The sequence below is a fragment of the Gracilinanus agilis genome, unplaced genomic scaffold (genome assembly GCF_016433145.1).
Source record: "Gracilinanus agilis isolate LMUSP501 unplaced genomic scaffold, AgileGrace unplaced_scaffold10999, whole genome shotgun sequence".
NCBI lineage: Eukaryota > Metazoa > Chordata > Mammalia > Didelphimorphia > Didelphidae > Gracilinanus > Gracilinanus agilis.
The window spans coordinates 1-6081 of record NW_025341364.1 but is presented as its reverse complement, the minus strand read 5'-3'; the positions used below and the strand labels follow the sequence as shown (position 1 = coordinate 6081).

The following is a 6081-nucleotide window of genomic DNA, read 5'->3' as shown; positions in this document are numbered from 1 at the left end:
GTGGGAAATAACTGAAAAAGAAATTAACAGTTTAAAAGACAGAAACTTCCAATTGGAGAAAGATGCCCAAAGGTTAAAAAGACAAAAACTTCGATTTATGGAAAGATGGCACAAAAATCAAATGAAAAGATAACCAAATTGGTGACCAAAATTAAATAGCTGGAAACTGTGAAAACAGGTTAGACCATACTGGAAAGGAATATCAAAGGATTATAACAGAAAACTGGTATTTAAAGACCAAAATTGAACAAGTGGAAGTCAATGATCTCACAAGACAGCATGAATTAATGAAGCAAAGTCACACAAAAGAGTGACATATTAGAAGGAAACATGAAATATCATGCTATCAAAATATATGAACTTGAAAACAGGTCTAGAAGAGACAATTTGAGAATAATTTGGTCTACTGGAGAATCCCCAAATCAAGAGGAACCTATAAACCATACTACAAGAAGGTATCCAAGGACTGTAATGTAGAGGAATTTTAACTCAGTGCTCAAGGTATTGGGGCCTGGGAGCTTGGGCTTGTGGGAGGTACTAATCACTTAGGATCTCCTGCTCTACTTGGGGTGGCCTCAGGTGAGAAAGTGTGCTTGGGGGATGATGGCTTCAGATCAAGGTTCTGGTTTTCTTATTTCCTAAGTCCTTCTTATTTTTTCCAGTTTTTATAATCCACAGCCAATTTTCATCCCTATTGCTCTTTTTTTTAAAGCACTTTTTCTTAACTTTAAAAATAACAAAATAAGTAAGGTCATCATTTATATAAATTGAAAAAAGTTACTCTCTTTAAAGGTATTTGAGATCCCAGTTAATTTTGTCGAGCAGAATTAGAATCCTAAAAGTGGCTCTTTTAAAGTAGCATCTTTTTAAGTAATAAAGCCACAGAAGTAAGGTCTTATTAGAGTGAAAAATATTGCTAATAAAAATATTTTATGACACTAATAGGTTAACTTTTAGTGTACAATACTGAGAATTACAGTAACAAAGTGCAATAAAATATCAAACACAGATGGTGTTCTACATTAACCAGAAAATAACCGTTGGAAGGCTATCAGACTGAAAATTTGCCTCCAAAACTTTTGGAAGTTTAGGATATGTGTGCATGTGTCGAGCAGACATCTGTTGCTCATAACAGTATTAAGTAATTATCTCTCGCCATTTGAGAGTCTCTCAGAATCATAATGTTCTTGCATCACCTGAGTAGATATGGAATTGGAATTTTGCAGCAAGACCATTAATAGAACAACTTTATTATCTATATGCTCTTATAATTTATACATATGCTGGTCAATGTAGTCCATAAGTTTCTTCTCCATCAGTTCTATATTTTTAGAAATTATCTTTTCCAAGTAGGAACAAACAGGCTGCTGTTCCACTCCAATGCTTAGAACGCTTTCATTTGGCTTTGTACTGTTTCCCTGAGGCTTATTCTTGCCTCCTACTCCAGGATGGTTTACTTCAATACACAGGTCTTGAAGAAAAGGAAACAGCTCAGAAGTAGGTGTATTTGAGTTATCATTTGCTTTCTTTTGCAACTAAGAGGATATTAAAAATTTAAGATCATTTTCAGGAAGAATCTTGTTTTGTTGTATAGTTTGATTCTCTTCAGGATGTGGAATATTTCCTATTTTTCCTCTAGCAGAAAGTTCTGTGTTTTTGTCCATATAAGCTTTTATATTTTCTGTGACTGCTCCCTATGTCAATCAAAACTTACAAGAAAAAGATGAAGTAGATGACTTATCTAATACTCCTGAAGTTGTTGACTTGTGCAATCCATCAAGCATATGTTCATCTTCAAAAACAAGTGGGTCTTTCTTTCCCAAAATACACTGAAGTTGTTCTCCAAAAGGAATACAATTTCCCTGTTGAAATCGAACCATATTCATGAGTTGTTGAGCACCTGGTGAAATTATTGATCTCGTGGATTCCCTCATAGTTTGAACCCTGTCTAGATCTATCATTGATCCTAGAGCAGGAAAGCTTGTTGAAGAATTTGCAGAAACTGTCCTTACTTGTAGTATAATTTTCTTCACAAATATACTTTGTTATTCAGCAAAAAAAGTACCTTAATTTTACAAGGGTCTGTGGAACATTCTAATTTTAGGTATTTCTTATGTAAAGTAATCTCATTTTCACTGTTATTCTGGATAGGACAAACATTTTCTTCTCTACTGGTTCCACAATATTCCTCACTAGCAACCACTTCCATATTCCTCGCTTCATTTAAAATCCTGAGTGAAACTATTTCTTTACATCTCTGAGGATTACACTTTAGGCTAACCTGGGAAGCCACACAGAACCTTACTCCTGTGACTTCCAATGAACTACCAAAGTTCGGGTGCTCACACAGATTTTGGGCAAGGGAGAGGACTTATGTCCTGTCACTCACATGGGACCTGCACTACCCACACTCTCAAATGACTGGGAGAGGCCTGGATGCCATAGCAGAGGCTGGGGTACCTGAGAGCCACCTAGACGGGACAGGAGAATACAAGAAGAGAAAATGGTATTTAGGATTTTGTCTTGTCCAGGGATTCTCAATGGGTGCTTCATGGCTTGTTGTTCAGTCTAGGGCAAAGATCAGTCCAGTAGTTTCCTGAAAGCAAGTTCCCATGGGATAAGGGTCAACTAGGGGTTTCCTAAAACAAGGTTGCCTCAGGATGTCAGACTAAATCAACAATGAATTCAACTCTTTTACTCTGAACTGTAATCAGGAAAGGATAGAGATAGGATAAGATTTCGGAGAAATAGTAGGCTGTCTTGAAGCCACATACTAGTGTGGAAAATATAGGTAATGGGTAGGAAGTTAAAATATAATCTAAATAGTTGTGGCTACACACACTGAGTTGTAGGAGAGATGGACCAGGATAGACCAGGGGTCACAGCTGAGCTGCTGCTCCTAACTGACAAAAATGGCTGTTGGCTAACTGTCAGCAGCTCACCACTAGGCCAGGCCTTTGGAAACCAACAGACTAGGTAAAGGTTTAAACAGCTTTAATTATGTTTAACTAAAAAGTGGGAAAGGGATTTCTATACTTAAAATCTAAAGGGCAAAACCACATGACAAGGGGAGGATGTATTCTACTCTAATCCAAGTGATCCATCAAGCAGGGCCCAAGGAGCAGTGTAGCTCTGGGAAGCTGCTTCAAGCCTGAAACAAGCCAGTCTTGAACAGCACAGCTATGTATCAGAAGGGTGGTTTTGAGGGTTCTCACAGTTTTCCAAAGAGGTTCACAGGATGCCGAAATCCTAGGTGGTCGATGATACCAAGAAGAGTGAGTGAACTTGAAGTGCTGTCCACCAGGTCTCAAACTCCTCCTCTGCTTGCTTCTACTCTGTAGGTCTTCTCCTTTTGCTGGAAATCCACCTCCACTCAGGATCCCAAGAAAATCAGGAAGCAGAGTCTGAGATCTCCCTGGGCTGGCAACAGTTTGCCCACCACTAATGGAGTCTCTCTCTCAGGGCACACACACTTTCTCCTTCATTCTATGCTAGAATGCTCCAGGGTTACTGCTAGGTCAACCTTAATACTTAGTCAATTAACTAATTTTCCTCACCACACTAGGAACTCAATGGAAAGGATTTTAACAGGCAGAAGGCAGAGGAGGAACAGGTTAGAAGTGACAGCAGCTAGAGTAACTTGACTTCCTGTTGGAGGATAAGGGCTTCCTTTCCAGGAAAGGTGGAGGAAAGGTGGGCTTATCAGAGCTCATCTACCTCACCTGAATGTGGAGAAGGAGCATACCTCTAATTCATATTAGGAGTTACTCTATTGAACTGGGAGAGATCTAGAAAATGATGTGACCATACCTGCTGTACTTAGCAAAAGCTTTTAGCTCAAATTTCCCGTCCCATCAGCTTGGAGGTTTTTACCTCAGGGGTCAGAACCAACTGGGTGACTTAGTTGTTGGAGTTCATTCCTAACAATTTTTCTGAGACAGCTATTGGGGAATCAACCAAATCAATGACTGAGTGTCAGAGGATAATTATCTTACAGATAGGTTTTAGTGAAACCTAGATAGAAAGAGGGAGTTAAGTTAGCTGGAAGACACAGAAGGCTACCTCTTGTGAGGGACAGAGAGGACTGCAGGGAAGTAGCTAGATTCCTTAGAATTAGGGCTTCCTTTATCTGATCCTCAGTTTGTATGATTTCTTGAAGAAAAGAGATATGGTTTTTTGTAACTATCATGGATACTCCAAGATGTTTCTGCAAATGACTCAGTGAGAGAAAGTGATTTAGTTTTACTCTTATTAACAAGAGGTTAGAATACTGGGCTGTGTATTCAGGGAGATCCCTGAGAGGATCAATCACTATCCACATCTGTGGTTCTCTGTCTCTCTCTGTCTCTCTGTCTCTGTCTCTGTCTCTCTCTCTCTGTCTGTCTGTTTCTCTGTCTCTGTCTCTGTCTGTCTCTGTCTCTCTCTTTATATATATATATACACCTACATATATATATCACCCAATTGAAGGAGGAATGATGTAAGAAAAAGTAAAAACAAAATCATGAAATGGAAGTTGATACACCATTGTACAGATGTCCGCCTACAATGGACCAGTTTTAAAGGGGAAAAAATTAATATTGTCCATTTGCAAGAGCAAAACTTTGGGGAAAGAAAGAAGTGAAAAATACCTGATAGGTGCTTTGAAGGAAATTTTTGAAATGAATATAAAAACCTAGATTCAGTTGTGTTAACTTGGAAATAACACACAGTAAGCAAGTAATCAAGAAAAACCCACTCTTTAATCAGGAATAGGGATATACTTCAAATATTTAATCATTACCTAGAGCCAAAAGTTAAACACCATTAGAAACCAAAGGCTCTAGGAATCTGTGAACCATATCCATAGAGAAAGCACTGTGCTAAATACCAACTGGGAGAAGACACACATCTCTGTGTCAGCTCCACCCATGGAGAAAACACACAAGCTGCTTTCTCCAAAGAGTAAAGGTATTTTTGAGTCCCTATATATCTTCTGGATAATTAGGAATCATAAATAGGTTGGTAAACCCCTTTGCAGCCAGCAACAAGGGTGGAAACAATGTCAGCTGTAACAAATCCTAAGCAAAGGTCAAACTAAAAACTGGGGCTTCATGAGAGGAAAACTTTCATCCAATAGAGAAGTCTTCAAAACAAAAAGGTGCTTAATATTCAACCCAAAGTAGGGGTATTTGGTACTGGGATTTCTCTAAAGTAAGGTTAAACTTAAACATCCAGAAATCCACATTGACAAATGATAGCATGGGGCACATCCCTGGACTTCTTCCAAAAGGGAGCACCACGTACAAGGCTTTGAGGCGGCCTTGGCAAGAACCCTGGACCAGCTCCTGCAATTCATACACATAAATGAGGTGCCTCGTGACTCACCCTACTTCCTCACCCCATTTGTCAAGGGTTTTGGGGGAGCCTCCCTCTCCTAACGTTTTGTCAGGAAACAACTGAGAATAATTGGGCACAAAGGGGGGAAAGTTAGACTGGTCACTTTCAAGGTGATGAGGGAATGGAAATGCCTCTATCAGGTATCCATACATACAGAGAATTAAATTATGCCAGCATCTCCTCTTTCACCAGTCACCTTCCAAAGACTGTGATGTAGATGAATTTTAATTCAGTCATTAAGGTATAGGGAGCTGAGGGTTTGGGCTTGTGGCAGGTACAGACTATTTAAAATCTCCTCCTCTACCTACGGTGGCCTCAGCAGAGAAAGTGTTCTTGAGGGATGATGTCTTCAGTTGCTTATTCTGTTATTTCCTGAGGCCTTATTTTTTCAAGTTTGTATAATCCACAGCCAAGTGTTATCCTTATTCTCCTTGACAGAGCCAGTCTCTGACTGACCTCAGGTGATCTGTCAAGGGCCCTGTAGAATTTTGCCACTAGAAGTAGCCATTTTTAGTTCCTACAGTCCTAGCTTTCTGCAGCCACCAGCTAACTTCCCTTGCCTTCCCTGCCTTGGGAGGGCAGTCAGGGTCTCCAGTCTCTTGTGAGTGACTACAGTTAGTGTCCGGAACCAGCCGGATACAACAGTGGGGTCCGTGAAACAGCCACCTGAAAGACCATAGGGGGAGGGAGGGGAGACCAACC

General features: G+C 39.8%; 1 pseudogene; it reads right to left on the bottom strand.

Moving 5' to 3' along the window:
* Nucleotides 1–1145: 1145 nt before the first annotated feature.
* LOC123253948 lies at nucleotides 1146–2471 on the bottom strand (annotated as a pseudogene).
* Nucleotides 2472–6081: the final 3610 nt, after the last annotated feature.